The 17,345-nt window shown below is 41.6% G+C and overlaps 1 protein-coding gene across 2 annotated transcripts in view; it reads left to right on the top strand.

Annotated features, from left to right (window-relative positions):
• Positions 1-17,345, top strand: part of foxp1b (forkhead box P1b) — a 168,209-nt gene that overhangs the window by 18,278 nt on the left and 132,586 nt on the right. For both annotated transcript variants that reach the window (XM_030051296.1, XM_030051292.1), the window contains exon 2: positions 3,852-3,954. The gene's annotated coding sequence lies outside the window, so the exon portion shown is untranslated. The remainder of the gene's footprint in view (positions 1-3,851; positions 3,955-17,345) is intronic.

The raw sequence follows: 17,345 nt of genomic DNA, 5'->3' as shown, positions 1-17,345 counted from the left end.
TCTTCTGGTTTTGCTTCTCCTGTTTGTAAAGACGTTGTGAAACACAGGTATTCCATCAAAGCATGTTGTATGACAAACCGTTTCTTGTGTAAGGTATCCATTTTTTCCCCCAAGAATAAAAAATGAAATCTCGACGGCTCGTCTCAATGTTTAGCTTTTTCTCCCAGTCACCTTGTAATTGTTCCTGTGTCATAAGCAGCTATTAGTATTGCTAGAAAATGGTAATGCTGTGAGACTCATCTCCTCCAGAGAATGGCTCTCTATCACACTCTCACATTCTTTTAAAAGGGAAAGGAAGATGAATTTTGCCCATAAAGGCTGTATCACAAGGGCTTTTTATCCTAAATGGCTCTGGGGATTGTTATCTGTGGGAAGTGTGTCCTGCCTCCGTCGTGTTCAATCAAGTGTCCACTTAGCTGTGACTGGGAGTAATTGTTCCCAAGTGGGCCACACACTGACCTGTTAATGTCTGCGTTGACCCTCTAACCTTGTCAGCACGTCTTAGGGAGGAGTTTAAATCATGTGGATCTCCTCCCTGCCTTTGCGCTGCCGGGTCAAGTGGGCGTTGGCACTGAAAGACCACTCTCTTATAATTGTCCCCAGCAGCATGGGTCAGCTAGGGGTGCTCCCAAAGACCGGCTCTTATTAGATGAGGTACAGGGAGTGGTGTGACTTAATGGGTCAAGCCATTGATCCGACACAGTGCCAGTGTCCCTCAATGTAGTCGCAACCTCCGCTATACCTGACCACTGACTCGACTCAGCCTGCGGGAGGCGAGCAAAATGGACGTTTCTCCAAGGCAGGCTGTATTGGAGATCCATCTCACTGATTTTATAGAGGTGTCTTTTGTGGATATTATCTCGCATTCCCACAAGGCTTGTTGTGCCCTTGTCCATTTGGCCTCTCAAGTCTCTTTCAGTTGGACAGTTTGAATGGGTTGCACAAGTTCCCTATTGTAACTTGTGATGCAACACAACACAACACAACACATATATTAATCCCCTGTGCATACATCTGCAGCGTGGATGCCCCAGTGGGAAGTGAAGCCTTAACCCTGACGGTGCTGGTGTCATAGTCTAACCACTGGGCTGTAAAGGACCATAACAGTCTGTATTTAAATCATGTGATGGCTGACACTCATTCATTGTCAGTGTCTGACATTTTTGGGTTCACGTGCCAAGTGTAAATCTAAAAGAAGAGGAGTTATTTTTGTTGGCTAAAATAATGAATATCTTTTTCATGTAAAAATGACACTCCGCCTGTTTTCAGTGGAATTTCGTGTTTGGAATCAGGCACGGTGTGCTAATCTTAAACTTGCTCAGTCACTTACAGTGGATATTCAAGTTTGCAACTACCTCTTTGCAAAGACAGTGTATGGTGGTCAGCAGTAAATAACTTTAAGAATAGACTAAAGACTGAATATAACTGAGACAATTAAATTTTATGGCACGTGAAGTGACGCTTATTGACAAATTTTACTGGCAGTTGGTGCTGAGCAGACGTTCCTTCTGGACTCATGCTCTTCAATAATGAGAGACAACTGCACATACCTGTCCCAATTGCCTGGAAACTTCACTCACAAAGGTGGCAATTAGCACATATGCTGCAAAGTGGCTAGATTTTGTGGGGTTTATGTTGAAACTGACGAGGTTTTTTTATTTGGACGAAAAGGGGGATTACAAACACATGTTTTCAGAGTTGGAGGGTGTTTTGTGTTCAGCAGCTGGCATGCAAAAGGCCACAAGTGTGAGACTGCTTTATTGTTGGGGGTGAAGGGTCTCAGCTTAGTGTTGACTCCTTAGCACACAATACATCCCAGTGTAGGGTTGTTTCTTCTTTTTTATGGACAGATTATGTTATAAAACTTAACCACCATTTAAATCCAGGGCTAGCTAATTTGCAATAAAGACTCGAAAGCAGAGCTACCTCTTAAGTGCATGCCGTACCATGCTATTCTAACATCCCTTTTGTGAGACCATACATAAATCCCATCTCTTTTGACTCTACTAATCAAGCAGTTTCTAAGGCTTGAGCCTTATAAATTGTGTGAGAGTGCCTTCTTCTTGTGGCCTCAAAGTAAGGAGACCTTTTTTTTCAGCAAGTGCTCCTTTTGGGTGCCACAGAGACACAATGGTGCAGCCATAAATTCACAGGGGCGAAGCTGTCTGTTGGGATCAACATATTTTTGGGAGTAATGACAGGCATGCAACCGAGTAATCAGAGGGGTCTTATCTGGGGCCGATGGCGGGACCAGGAATGTGGACGGGCTGTGGAAACAACGGCTGCGCTAATGGGGTTAGCCGAATTCCACAGTGGTGAATTATGAGGAGTTGGGACGTCAGGCTGCGGTTTGTTGTGTCTGGTCTGTGAACTACACCACTACACACAGAAACAGGGTTATGGATTTGGTCTTTTGACACGATCTCTTGTAGACCAGGCCAATTAACAGGGGGCTCGATTGCCTTGCTCTGCTGGTGGAGACACAAAGCCACATTACACGCCAAAGCCATACACACATATATTATGGGGCAACAAGCTACACATACGAGCACACACACATACACAGAGGGAGAGAGAGAAAATACAGCCATGACTCCTATGACAGGGACAAAGCCAGAAACTGTTCATTCTGCTGGCTCATTTGCATGATATGAACCGTATCTGGAAGTCATTAGCATCTTTCCACTTGTTTATCTGCCTACAGATGAATGCTTTTGAGCATAACACCACGTTTTTGAATAAACAAAATGGCTAGTTTGTCTCAGATGTTTTTCTAGTGTTGTAAGCCATGCATTACTCATGTAAAACACATACAAGATTATGACTATTTCTTTATTACCGAGGTGGGGATTGCTGCGGATGGCATAGGTTTGTAGGTCACTGCGTCACTGTGTGTGCAGTCTATGGCTGAATCAGACCTGTGGTTTTGTAACATTTTCGTTGGTGTAATGCCATTATACACAGTGCTGGGAGATACCATGTCAACTTGAAATACGTTTGAGTATTTGGATTACCTATATATGTCTTTTGACAGACATGGTGTTAATTGGATGAAAAAAAAAAAATGAAATTCAAGTCCTCTTGTTACAAATAAGATCGGCTCACTTGATTGTTTTGCATTTTAAATGCCTGGCACAGAAAGTCACATGTAATCTCAGAGACAGGAGACGATTGCTGCTCCATGATACCAGTCTGTGTGCCAGCGTGTGTAACGGTCAGGAACGCAGACCCACCTGACGGTTGATATAAGCTACTGTTGTGGTGTTGTCCATTCTCCCCAGAACATGATGCCCACTGAGAAAGGGATGAAAGTGCTTCAGGGCGAGAAACACCACTTAGAGCTCCAGATAATTTATGTGGGACCAGTGGAAACTCCTGCTCCAGAGACCTCTCACTGACCATCCCTCATATATTCCGCCATAGCGTGGCTTAGCTTGCATCTGTGGTGGCTGCCTTCTGGAATAGGGCGGTGGGATGGAATAATTGCCCAAAAAAGGTATTCAGTACAGCCCTAGTTGGTAGGGAAATACAAAAATTAGTTTAATCACTTTCCCCAACATTGATATGCTGTTGTGGTATTTCCTTGTGCGTGATGTGCATGCTTATCTCTGTGTCGACATGAGGAAAATAAAATGACTTAATATGCATTTGGGCCAATAGGTGACGACAGGAATCAATGTGTCATAGCACATGTCAAATACTTGTGGCTGAGGACGATCACGTTTACTTTTGCCGCTCCTTATGTCATTATGTGGGCTCAGTGGACCAGTAAAGGGGCTTTCCCCACCTTTTACTTCCTGTTTGTAATCACCGTATCTTTCCCCTTCCTTCCTCCCTGCTCTCTGTTTTAGACAAGTGTCATCTGTGAAACCTACATGGTCCTGCCTTTGAGACTGTAAGCTGAATTTTCATTGGAAGAATGGAGTGCCAGTCTCTCCTGTACCACTGATCACGGTATGTGGCAAGCCTTCCTCTCGCCTTTATGTTTATATGTGCGTTCTGTCTGTCTGTGAAGTGACTCAAAAATGCTATGAGATCTGACTTATTAGGCTCATTTGCATCAGACCCTAATTAGCTTGAAGTAGATCCCAACAGAGTTGCTCAAAGCGCTTTTCATCGGTTTTATTGTTCAGCCATTCATGCCAGTGAATGTGGATGTGAATGGCAAAGTGAGAGTAGTATGGAATATTAAAAGGCCTTCTTTTCCAAAGTGTGTGATGTGCTCGAGCAGTGTTGTGTCTGATTATGTTAAACTTAAAATTCAGTGCAGTGCATGTAGATGGTAAAACAACAAAAAAATAGGAGTTTTGGAGTAAGTTGTAAGAACAAGAACCACTCACTTTACCACTCAGTGCTATTTATGTGTAGTAATTTTGTTATCCCTTGTTAATCTGCTTTTAGCAAGTGATATTCTCAGATTAAAGTGTCATATCATGTATGTTTTTACTGTCTATGATCTTTTCACTGCAGTACAATCTGTGCCCTACAACATGCACTTACTATATTATGCGAGGCAATGTTTTCATGACAATAAGAGTATAAATATTTTCCATCAATTAACAACTGATTCTTAATAATGCAGTGGAAACCTCTTATAGTGATCACGATTACAGTTCAAAAAGATTGGGATGGTATCATCAGCATGCTTTTTACAAGTGTTTTTAAAATGTTTTTCTTATTGTAATCAAGCAGTCTGCTTACAGTATTTATTCTGGGTCCCTTCATACATTTAAATACATGGGAAAAAGCAAAATGATGGTAATTCTTTTTTTAAATTCTTTTTTTCTAGAAATGCATTTACAGTAAACCACCGCCATGCTGTTGCTTAGTACTGGCACTACTGTTTTTGGCTATAGCCTCATTGTAATTTGAACTGCTGTAAAACTTCAGTTAAAAGCCGACCCCCAATTAAAAGTCCCTTTTATTTGTTGGATGTATGGTTTCATGTTTGGACAATGCAAAAAATAAAATCTGGGTTACTTCAAACATTCAAGTCAAAACTCAAAACTGTTGTGGTGTCTCAGGCTGTTTAAGTCACTGCTTGTTGACAAACTTGTTGACAAACACCTTTCTCTGTGCAACAGCTGTGGCTTTTCTTGTCACTTCCTGCTAACTGCCCTGGGTAAAAATCAGCACACTAGCTAAGGTACCAGTTTGATTTAGATCAGACTGAAGTTTATAATTCTCGATCTGAATCCCATCAGGCTAATCATCATCTAATTATTCCAACAGGTATGGAGGGTCATGGCTCTTTCCTGCAGGAGTCTTTGGCATATTTTCTATACTGCACTGTATTATATTTGAGTTATACAGTGATTTAATTTGTAATTTGAAAAGTGCATGGAACACCTGCACTGTATTTTGAAATAAAATCCCGTAAATAGTGAAGGTGTCCATTTCGTTACATTATGTTCATATAATAAATAAATGAATGTCAATTACAGGTTCATATGCAAGAGAAATAAATGGTTGTGATAATCATCCGCTTACAGTGATCAATTTGGCCTGGACTGACGTGATCACTATTAGCAGTTTCCACCGTAATACAGTTCATTGCACACCTGAAATCAATTAAATATTTGACATGCGTTAATGCTGCACATTGCCCTCTACCTGAACGGTGCACTGTCAGCTGCTTTGTGTTCGTGACTCTCCTTTGTTTTTAATATCTTTGGCATGCTGTAGTCTATCTGTCCCTCTCCTCACCTCTGTCTGCCCTGGGAGCCCTGATTGGCTGAATACTTTCTGCACTATAGTCTGGCTTCTTGCCAGCCATGCTGCCAGTGGCTGCCTTGCCCCCTGATCAGAAGAGAACGTGACATTTGTGCAGAGGTAATGGAATCTGTGTGCAATTAAATCTCTGACTGTGAAGAGGAGTCTATCTCCTCCCTGCTCCCCCCATCTCCGGCCTGTCCCCGCAGCAGGGGGGGCAGGCGCGATGATGAAACCGTCCCAGCAGGCCCCTCACCGCACCCCCTTTCCCAATCTCCATGTCAGGTTGCGTTTTTTAACTTCACCGTGTTGGCCTTGCCTCTATTCGGCAATTAATTACAGAAAACGTCAATTAAAAATCTCCCCAAATATTGTATAAGCATTAATTTTCAATTATAGAAATTACATTAGAGGGCTGCAACATCAGCATTGCTTTAATTAATTCTGCTGTAGGTGACAGTTGTTATTTTGTGGTTGAGTGTTGTGGCCCTGTTCAGCGTGTTTTGATAAAAATTTAAAATGGAGTTAAGAGGGAGGGGAGAGGGAAAGCGAGAGAGGAAGAGGCAGGGGGCAGATCCATGCACGGATGAGAAGAGGGTCATATCTCTCAACTCCTCTCTCTCTCTCCTGGCCTGCCACTACACTTAATGCCTCATTTGTGGGCTTTGTGGCCAATGGCTTGAGTCTGTGATCTGTTGCCATAAAAGGCAGTTTTTGCTTGTCTGCTGATGGGGCACTTGCTCGTGGGTAATACCAGACCCCCTCAATAGGCGGACTCATATCAAATGGATCTGTGTATCCCCATCAGGATAACTCATAAACATAAAACTCTCTGCTGCCATTGTGCTGGGGCTGGTGGGGCAGGACAGAGTCGCGCCAGGCAAGCATTTCCCTTGAACTTGCAGAGGACTCGTTCCTATCTGTGTTTCTTGTCCACAGTGGGTGGACGGGGAGGCAGGATTTCCAGGTAAGGGGTCAGCAGTGTCTCATTCCTCCCTGTGGTGTTCACACCCTCAGCAGCTCTGTCCAGAAAGGCAGGGCACAAACTCTAACTGTAATTCACACTGGTATAAAGCAGAAAAGCTAATAGACACTTGGAGAGACAATGTGTGGATATTAAATGTATTGAAACAGTGATACATGAAGGATGACTGTTTTTTATTTTATTTTCATTTTTCATTTGATACTGTGGTGCCAATCTCTAAACTCAATTTTAATTTGACTCCTCTTGTGTCATGATTTTTTTTTTTTTTTTTTTTTTTGGCTTCGCACTCAGCCTTCCTGTTAATGTATTTTGTCATATGAATTATTTATGTCAATGCTGGTTGAAGGCAGTGTTGTCTCAGAAAATAGCAGGGTCACTCTAGTTCTTCTTCTCTCCGCAGCCAAGGGTTAATTTGAACCAACAGTCAAATGAACCTCACCATTTCCTTTCCGCATTATGGGTCATAATGAAAGCTGTTGAGCCTTGCTTTATTCACTAACATCCTGCTAAACAAATACAACCCTATTCCTCTTGGCTCTCGCTGATTTCCCTCTGTTGCAGATTGCATTGCTTAGTTATGTGATAAAGAGGAAAGGCTTTTGCTCAGGGAGGGAGGGAGAAAGAGACTTACACTAGTGTCATTCTAATGGTGAATTAGATCAGTCTGACAGACAGATGCGGAAAATTGTTTTAATTGTATAATTATCTGTGGTTAGCCACTTGTGCGGAAAAGTGCTGTGATGTGAGTGAAGGCCAGGGAAGAGCACATTTTGGCCTTTATGTGCTTATTTTGTCTCTGCACAGGAAATTAACAACAACCAGGGGTCCTCAGGATAAATCACACACACATACACACACACACGCACACACAACACACCCCCTACACCCCCCTCCCCCCGGGCAGGTCAAGACGTGCTCGGTGAGATGCTGCCCTTTTAAGTAATGTGTCTGGCCAGTGAGCCTCCTCCTCAGGCAAGGACTGAGCACTGAGTGCGCCTGTAGCCACCTGACCAGGATGGCATGATTTAACACAAATTTAACAGCATTGCAGCATATAGCCCGCCTAATGCTACTGGCTCTGTGAGGGGAGAAGCCCATCATATCAGTGACTCGGCTTAATCACCGTTCAGCGGATTCCTGATAAGATGTCAAAATACAAGGCCATGGGTACAGATGGTGCTAAATCTCGGGCTTGATATGCGTCACTCGCTTTGAGTTGTTTTTTTTTCCCCCTGCAAAACATTCCCATGAATGAGTTTCCATGTGGTATCTGGTTGAACTGGCGATTTGTTTGGAAAATAATGATGCTTTTTTCCTGTTCTTAAGCGCTAAAACACTGACAAATGGTTTCAACAGAACAGCTTATACACTGTGTTTAGGCTAACTTTTGGAAGAATTTAGCTTAGTCTTATTTCCTTTAATTTTTTTTCTCCACATCATCAGTGTTTTGCATTGTCATGTTTTGGAAAGGGAAAAAAAAATTGCATTTCATCCTTCGCACATGATATGTCAGCATAGATAAAACAGTTTACTGTCTAGTATTTAATAGGGTTGCTTCTTTTAGTTTTCTGTTTTCATACATTTTCTATGTAAGGAATAAACTAGAGCTGTCCTGAGCTAAAATCCAACTGACTGTTATAAGTTTTTCTTAACAAGGGAACAATTAATTTACAGTGATTAGCAATTGAAATAAAATATGCCTCCCCCACATTGCCTGCCTGTAAATAAATGTTGTCATGTAAAATAACCATTTTAACTCTAATGATTCTTAAAAACCAGTGCCAGAGGCATGCTGAGAATTGTCTTTGCCGAGAATTGTCCGGTCACATAAACACACAAACGTAGCTCTGTCAACCATTATTTGACTGTGCAGCTAATAGTGTTGTAAACATGTGTCGCCACATATTTACACATGCAGACCCGTGCACACACATGCACTGACACACACAAGACTTGATGATATGGCTTATAGGCTCCTTTTGGTAGATCAGTAACTGAATGATTTTTTCAAGCCTGGTGGGCAGTGCTAAGCCCAGGCCAAACACTGATAGGCTGCAGTCAGCAGCTGCATGCAATTTTCAGCTCAGCCCATTCAAGTGTTCATAAAACAATGCAAGAAGTGCTAGGGGGACAGTGGGTCTGGATGCTCTCGCCCTGGGAGGAAGGGCTGGAGTAGGAAGTAGGACAGCAATAAACATCAAGGGGAGGGACGTGCTACAGTTTATGACATATTCCATACTGCCATATGCTTTTCCCTTAATGACTGGCTGTTTGTGTCCTTGGTTTTGTCTGTAATCAGTAACATTTTGTTACATAATGTGCGAAAAAGGTTTTTCATCACATAAATATTGAACAGGCCTGTAATACTTCTTCACATAATAAGATCGTCGCACACGGAGCATGTCTAGGGAGAACCTGGCAACAGAGAGCAATTTGTGGACCATGAGCTTGTCATGTCTCAGTTGTTGCCTCCGTCATGCTCTGTTGTTTAGCTGCATCTCCTGTGATAATGCACGGGGGATTAGCAGGTAACAAGGCAGCAGCGGTCCTTAGAGGACGGTCTACAGTGCTGCGCACAGCTTTGAGTATCTCAAGTGACGCTCCATAAACGGAGGGGGAGTAGCACCTAATGGTGATTTCCCGGTCATACAGGGAGTCTCTCCCTGGATAATGTGGTAATGAAAGGTGAAAGGAAGGGCTCAGAGTCCGGGACGGAGCTGAGGCAGCTGGTCAGAGCAGGAGAATAGGAAGCAGTGTGCACTCGGGCTACACTGCAGCGAGAAGCAAATTAAAGCTCATATCTGCCATCTCCCTCGCCTCCCTGCACTTTCCTGTTTGGACTTGAAGGTGATTGGGAGCCAAGGCGGTGACAGTTGACGGAAGCTGCGCAGAGGAGAGAGTATTTATTTACAGTGAGACGCAGCGATGCTTGTTCAGGATGCGGTTTCACGCAGGATGTGCCGTCCCCCCCTCCTTTCCTCCCACGCACACCTCCTCCCATCTTTCTTCTCTCCACCCTCACACTACAATCCCCCAGGTTTGATCATCTCAGAAGAGTGGGAGGTGGGTTTTAGGAGGGCGGGGGGGTTGACGGGGGGTGGCCGGCAGTCTGTATTGTGTAAGAGACTGGGCTTGGACAGAGCCAGCAGAGAGCTCACTCAGCACGCCTTCCTGCCCGGCCTCAGGAGGTGGGACCAAGGTCAGCACAGGTCACTGAAAAAAGGAGTGTGGAGCATTAAGACTGCAATGTGTAACACAGATTGTTTATGTGTGTTAGAGAAAAAGGGGAAACAGTGTGTATGCGCATGCATGAATTTGTCGGTGCACATGGGGGTAGAAGGTTGGGGTGGGTGAGACAAGTAAAGAGAATGAAAGATGATGTGTCTTTGAGATAGCGTATATGTGTAAGAGAGAGTGTGAGTAAGAGGTTGCAAAATGGAGTGTGTGGAGTGTGTGCACCCTGCCAGGAATTCCTCCTTTTTAAAGCAAGGAGGGGTTTTGGAGGTGTGCAAATCCCTGTAATTACACTGTACGCAGCAGTTGCCGTACAATTACCTTTGTCGTCACCCTACAATACAGTATTGCCATTACGGTAAGCTGCTCATTTTAAATGTGCATGCGTTTGCAATACTACTTCATACCACCCAAGAGCAGACATGCAGGAAATATCTCTTTATTAGTCACATCTAAGTCAAATTGTAGCAGTGTCTGCGTTGATGCCACAACTAAAAAAGCACTTGATACACCCTCACCTGATAGTGCTGCTCTCCCAGGGTTTTTTGTTCTAGCGGTATAGTATGAGAAAGGTGAGCCAAGCGGATGCCCGCTCACTAGATGTCAAGTCGGCACTAGTCTGCCCAAAGTTTCAAAGGCAGGTTTTATGACCTGCCTTACGGCCTCATCTATGTGGACAGCAGCATCTTAACTCTGGAGAACCTGCCACATAAAATGCACATCTGTTAAAGCTCGGCCTAAATTGTAAAACAGCCCCCTTGTCCCCAGGCAGTGTTGTGTGTTACTAATAATACACTCCATGTGCAACTTATTGCACTCCCTGCAGCAACAATGCAAAATGGTGATTGTGTTTTATTCATTATCTAACTTAGAAAAAAAAAAAAAAAAACTTTTATTGGCTGACATGCAGCATGGGGCCTGGATTTGAACCCAAGCCGCTGCAGTAAGGACACAGCCTTGTTGTGTAGTACACTATGCACTCTACCAGGTGAGCCATCGGGGTGCCCCGTGTTTTATTCACTCCAATTGAGTAGCTGTTATTTGTTTTTTTGGTATGATGTTATTGATATTTAGAAACGTTGTACTTGCAACAGCAGTAGTTTTCAGGAGGTTTGTGGAGCCCAGGGGTCCTTCAGGGGTTTACTAGGGGTCTTCAACATAATGAGTAGGTACATATGACTTTAATTTAATTAATTTAGTTAGTATAGATTATGATCCAAAAAAATGTATGAGTGATTATTTTCTCATCATGTTTTAATCTCTACTTGGATATGTTTGTCAGTGTTCACATATGACATCTAAACAATTTCATACTTAACACAGGCCAAAATATGTTTTCATGTCAGGGTTCATTTCCATATGATGTTCAAATAGGGGACTGTGGCTGAATAATAATCAACTTAGGAATCTTGAACATGAAAAAGTTGAGGTAGAGAGGCGGACAGAGATTTATTTCACTCATGGTTTTATTAGTCACACATTGTCCTTGTTGCTCAAAAAGACATTTGCAAAAGTGTTATGCTTATTGTCAGGTTTTGAGGTTTAACACCGCAGTCCAACATATGAAATACTGTTAACGGCTCTTTCAGTGAAGCTGCTTAAACAATAGCTCACAGTACTGGGACTAGTGCTTCATAGTGTCAAGAACCTCACAATGCAATAAATATTTTAATAAATTGCAGCTTTTTGCAGAATTGACTGAAAATTTATACAGTTTAAAATACCACTTGCATAACACTTAGGTAGACTAAAGAAATATTTAACATATTAAACTATATGATTAATTTGGTGCCACACTGACTCAAAATAATTTAATTCAAAATTCCCATTCTATTTTACAGCAAAAAAATTTGCACAGTCAACTTACTTAACACAGTGCATTTAATTATATTTGTCATATAACATCATATGGAAATGAAGTGCATAAACAATACATATTGATAAAATAGGGAAGAGAAGTGAATAAAGAATTGTTGGAAAGTATTGGTTTGCTTTTTTTTTTTTTTTTTTTTTTTTTTTTTTTTTTAATACACCCGGGACAGTTTTACAGCGTTAATATCAGTTCAGCCTCATGAAGAGGAAATGTAGCTGCTCACCTTCGTGTCTTCATTCCCCTCTCTTGTTTCGGCAGCCGTTCAGAGTCCTACATGTGTTTAACTGTCATCTCTCCCACCTCACACCCCTCTGTGTTTTTTGTGTGCCAGTAAGTTCCTTGAGGGGACAGCGCTCCTGCAGATCGGTGAACTTGGCTTTGGACCTGACACATATAACACAGAGGGGAGGACAGGACACACATGCACACAAAAAAACTCAACAAACTGAAATCCAGAGCTGTTTTGAGGTTTGTTCAAAGGCATCTGATAAATAACCCGATTGAGCACCATTGTGCCGTATTGTACCCCTTCTAGGGCAAAGCTCGCTGCCGTCGCTCTTTCAAGTAGCCGTGACTTGCAAAGGGAGGTGTTGGGTATTGAGTGTGTATGTGTGTATGTAAAATTATAACTATGTAACTATAAATATAACTATGCTTTTTTTCATTTAAAAACATGGCAGTCATAATACTCTCTATTGCTGATTAATACCTTGCCGTAGTGATTCATCCTTTAGTCAGCTTGTGATTTTTTTTTTTTTTTTTTTTTTTTAACATTCCCTGTCCTAAACTCCCCCCTTATGCTCCGCCATACAGGAAGTTGCGTGTTTAAGTTCATTACTGCAGCAACTGGATTATACTGAGAATAATTACAATAAAAAAAAAACAAAAAAACAAAACAAAACAAAAAAAAACTGTGTAGTAAATTATTCTCTGGCAGGTATCAGTTGTAGATATGCAGTAATAATATAAATAAACAGTTATCACATTGTTTCATAAAACATGTTTATTTTATTTATACAGTGTAGATGTAACCCTCTCTGCATAGTACGTGATTACTATTAGGCACAGGCTGAAATTTGTTTCATTATTTGTAATCTCAGTTGAGCAGCCTATGTCTGTTTGCTTGTGTGGGAGCTGCTTTCAGCCCAGTGTTGCAAAGTGATTGCTGGAAATGTGGTCAAAAACATCAAAGCAATTACCGCTTCTCACCAGAGGTGTTGTCACAATTATGAAAAACAAGAATCTTGCACATTATCACTTTAATCAGTTGATGGGGTGTTATGATGTTAATTCTACCTTTGATTTGGTCATAATTTGTCATTAGAGGTTACGCATTTTTCGGGTGCGCCTCTTGGCATTTCATGATGTACGCATGATTATCTGTCCTGGTTGGAGGGTGACGTTTTCGCTACTTTACCCCTTCTGTTTTTCATGATTCCACATTTGTTTTTTAATTAAATACAGAAAACCTTCTCTGTCATCTGCCATGCTTAACATATGTTAGTTTATTTTTCTCTGACATTATGAAGCGGGTGGAAAATTCATCACCAGTGCATTGATGTAATTTTGATTTGGGTAGATGTGTGCTTTAATCAGTCAAAACTGGAAAAAAAAAAACAATAGGGCAAACTGCTTTCTACTTGCCTGCAAGGACATTTGTCCTCTGTGTCCTGCCTGCCTTTTTTTTTTTTTTTTTTTTGTAAATATAACTGCATCTCAAACTTTTTTTTTCTTTTTCTCTTTTTTTAGTATTGTGCAGGGCAGGATCCAATGTCAGATTTGATGATCCTGTCATTTACTTGCAGCTTATTCTGCCACTGACCTTTACAGTGTGGGACTGTGTGCTGTTTCATGGTATTCACCCACACTGCAGCAGCAGTGGTTGGCTCTATCTACATTTTCACTACCCCAACTTGTATTCTGATTTTCACTGTAAAATCAATTTGGATGAACAGGACAGAAATTGAATTGTGTAGCTTAAACACTTGCACTTTGTTTCATAAGCTAAACTACATCTGTTTGTGTGCTTGAATGCTGTTTCAATGTGCACAATCTAATTTAAGTTTCTTCTTGAGAGAGAATAAGCGTGTAAAAAGCATGGATAAAAGTGAGATCCTTGAAGTGTATTACAGCAGGTTATTGTTGTCTGTGCTGTGCTAGACTTCCTTTGACGCATCAACTATCCCATTGGCAGGAATACAGTTTACCAGAAATCCATGAGATTTTTGCCAACTGCACCAAGTTATTTTGGAATTAGGCCTGCTTGGGAGAGCCGCAAATAAAGGGCTCAGGAGCCACATGAAACTTTCAAGCTGCAAAGGGGAGGCGAGTGTGTGAGACTTAAAGACCCTTTAAGTATAGCGCCCCCAGATGGAACAGTACCGCCCTACTCTGGACTCAGTGTACGCATTGATTTATTTGATTAAAGCTATGTTTTTAGTCTGAAATTTTTCCCTTTTTCCATACAAAAGGACTCGCGGTAAGGGATGACTTAACATGAGGTTTGGATGTGTTTTGAGCCAATGAAAGGTTTGATTAAATCTGTAATGTTTGTAAACACAGGAGTAAAGGGACTTTTATTTTGATTTGTAATGAGTTAAGAATGTACCTTAAAGCCTATTTCCGTCTGTGAGCCAAATTCAGTTCAAGAACAAGAGAATTTAGCCAAAACTGAGAAGCTCAAATAAATTCCAGATTGCAACCATGAGCGGAGAGCTACAACACCCATTATTGCTGAAGGCACATCAACAATGTGTTTTAGTCGCTCAGTTCTGTCTTGTGCTGCTCATGTCGGTAATTGATTATGACAACATAGTTACGTTTTGCATGAAGAAGAAAAGATTTGTTATTTACTGTGATGGCAAAAGACCTATTTGAGTGTAAGCGGGGTCTTAGCCTAATTGATGTTTTGGAAGATGAGCCCAATCAGATGAGTCATTAAGCATATTCCCAGAGTTTTATTATAAGGCGAAAAAAAAGAGAGAGAGAGATTGAGAGAGAGGGAGAAAAAACAAAACATCCGTAGTGGAATTTTCCCTTCCTTGAATAACAGGAGGTTGGATTGGTAAAAGGCAGATAATATATGTGTGAGATTGATCAGTGAGTAGCGACCCCATTATCTCCTGAGATGTTAATTACACTGTGCTCAGCTTGCATGTCAAAAGGCAGATAATTGAAGAAGGTAAAAGATGTGCCACACTTTATTTATGCTTTCACTTTGAGCTGGCGGCAGATCTGCTCTCTCTCTCTTGTGCGCTTTTTATTCCTGTTCTATATCCTCTCCCTTTTTGGCTACCATTTATTTATTGTTGGGTAATATTACACTGTCGGGGTTGATAATTTTGCAGAGGCATTGTTCACAGTCGTCACTGTGGCCTTTGTGCCTGTGTGTGTGTGTGTGTGTGTGTGTGTGTCTGGACACAGAAAGGTTTCTGCAGCCCTGTTTCTATATTCAGTGTGTCTGAAGGTCCTTTTTAAAGTGTCTTAAATTGAATAATCTAAATTCAAGACCTCAAAAAGGCCTCAAATATGTCCATCTTGTGTTTTTGTTTTAAAACCATTTCTGACCTCTTAAACACCTTTTTTTTTTCCTTCTCAGTGTACTACTCACATGATAAATCTACTTTCTTCTGCTGCTATGGTTATTATACTTTTCAGACTTATTTTGGGGTGAAACTGGTCTTGAATTTTATTCCCTTTGGAATTAAAGGTTTTATAAAGTCTTAAATTTCAACCCCCTTATACTGTGTCAGAGGTGCTATAGGTTTCAGGCCAGTGGATTCAGACTCCTTGTATACCTTCAAGCCAAGATAATTTATGACTCTGCAAATGCTATTAAATCTAATTTTTAAAAAATGCTGTCAAATTTAAGCATTTATAAGTTGGGGAAAGCGAGCGTAATATTGTTCTCAGCCCTCTCTAGACGGCTTGGTAGCGTATCTCTTGCATCAGGGTTGTTACCGTGCACTGGTTGCAGCTCATATTGGTTGAGGGATGACAGTGAGTGTGGTGAAGCATGATACCAGCGCAAACAAGAAAGGAATGAAGATGATGGAAGCCTTTGTGAGAGTCTTAGTGCTGTTCTCCAACGGCAACCCAGACAGTTACCTAGCCAAAGTGGTCTTTTGAAGTACACTGAGGTGAGAGAGCGCAAAAAGCTTCTGAAACCCCTTAAAAGGTCTGTCGCTTGTTGTTTTTTTCTTTCTTTCTTTTTTTTTTTTTGGTTTGTTTTTTTCATTGTTTCTGTTTTAAGCACAATTTCCCACACCTGAATCACACAGAGCTTGGTGTCTTTTGACTTCCTATTGACAATATATAAGCCATAGGGGACATGATGTACCTTTTTTCAGCAAAAAAATACATTTTGTTGTGATTTCGCATGCTTATAGAGATAACATCACAACTGTCTTTCCTGTGGTTTCCTATGGTGAACTGTGGTGTCTCTGTGCTGCAATTTACAAGTGCACGTGAGGGCCATCTGCACTCCTGAAGGCAGACATGCACGCACACACACACACACACACACACATGCACGCGCGCACACACAAGAGACCGTGCTGAGTCTTTCTGCTCCTTTCTGTGTTGTCATGCTTACAGGGGGCGGAGCTAAAACAGTGGTCATCATACCTCAAGGGCCTGATGGACAGCTGCTGCATGTAGATGATGTAGTGCATCACCTGGTGGACACTGCTAAGAATGAGCAGAGCGTGATTGCAAGGTGCAGGCAAAGAGCTGGGATCAATAGGCTGGTGCCACTATTACTTGAGCTGTTTTTCAGTGAGCTAATGTGCCTTAGTGTGTGCAACATTTATGTTTCTTTTTAGTTTGCTTCAGCTGATTTTTATATTACTGTAGCTGTGTTCATCTACCTGCCAGATTTGGTGTTAAAATTACGCCAGTATATTCTTCACAATTCGAGGCAGCTGCTTATAAAGTCTTATTTTCGGTGTCTAGAGTTTTCTGCCAAGTGGTTATGATTGTGGCACATATCAGAAAAGAAGAAGAGGTCGGTCTTTTTAAAATGTTAATAAGAAAAGGCCAAAGACACAGAAAAAGATCGTGTAGTGGGAATGCGGAAGGGTTTTTTTGGAAAGTGTTCAAAGAAGAAATTGTGAAAAAAACTCCTCCCCTTCTTAACAGGAAACCCAGGACAGAGATGGAGCAGGGGGCTGGGGCTGCAGGTTCATCCTGGCTCTGACATCCCCCTTGCTCTATAGAAGTGGAAAGGCCCCCACAAAGGAAAACACATGCAAACAGCGTAACCGTGATACACAGCCATAACATCTATGCCAGGGACAAAAGTAGAAACCGTTCCCTGTGCTGCTTAATTTGCTTTGTCTCACTGCTATCTGGAAGTCATTAGCATCTTTCCACTTGTTTATCTGCCGAGTCAGAAGGTCAGAAATGTCTATGTGCCAGACAATGGACTCGGTTCTTCATTCGTATCGAACATTTTATTGCATTTGATTTGAGCTGTGTTTTTTTTTTTTGCCACTTTTTGTTTGCTAGAGAAAGACCTCTGTTCTCTGAGATGCCAACCAG

Source organism: Myripristis murdjan, chromosome 5 (genome assembly GCF_902150065.1).
Source record: "Myripristis murdjan chromosome 5, fMyrMur1.1, whole genome shotgun sequence".
Classification (NCBI taxonomy): Eukaryota; Metazoa; Chordata; class Actinopteri; order Holocentriformes; family Holocentridae; genus Myripristis; species Myripristis murdjan.
Note: the sequence above shows the minus strand (reverse complement) of the source record. Positions and strands in the feature narration are given on the sequence as shown.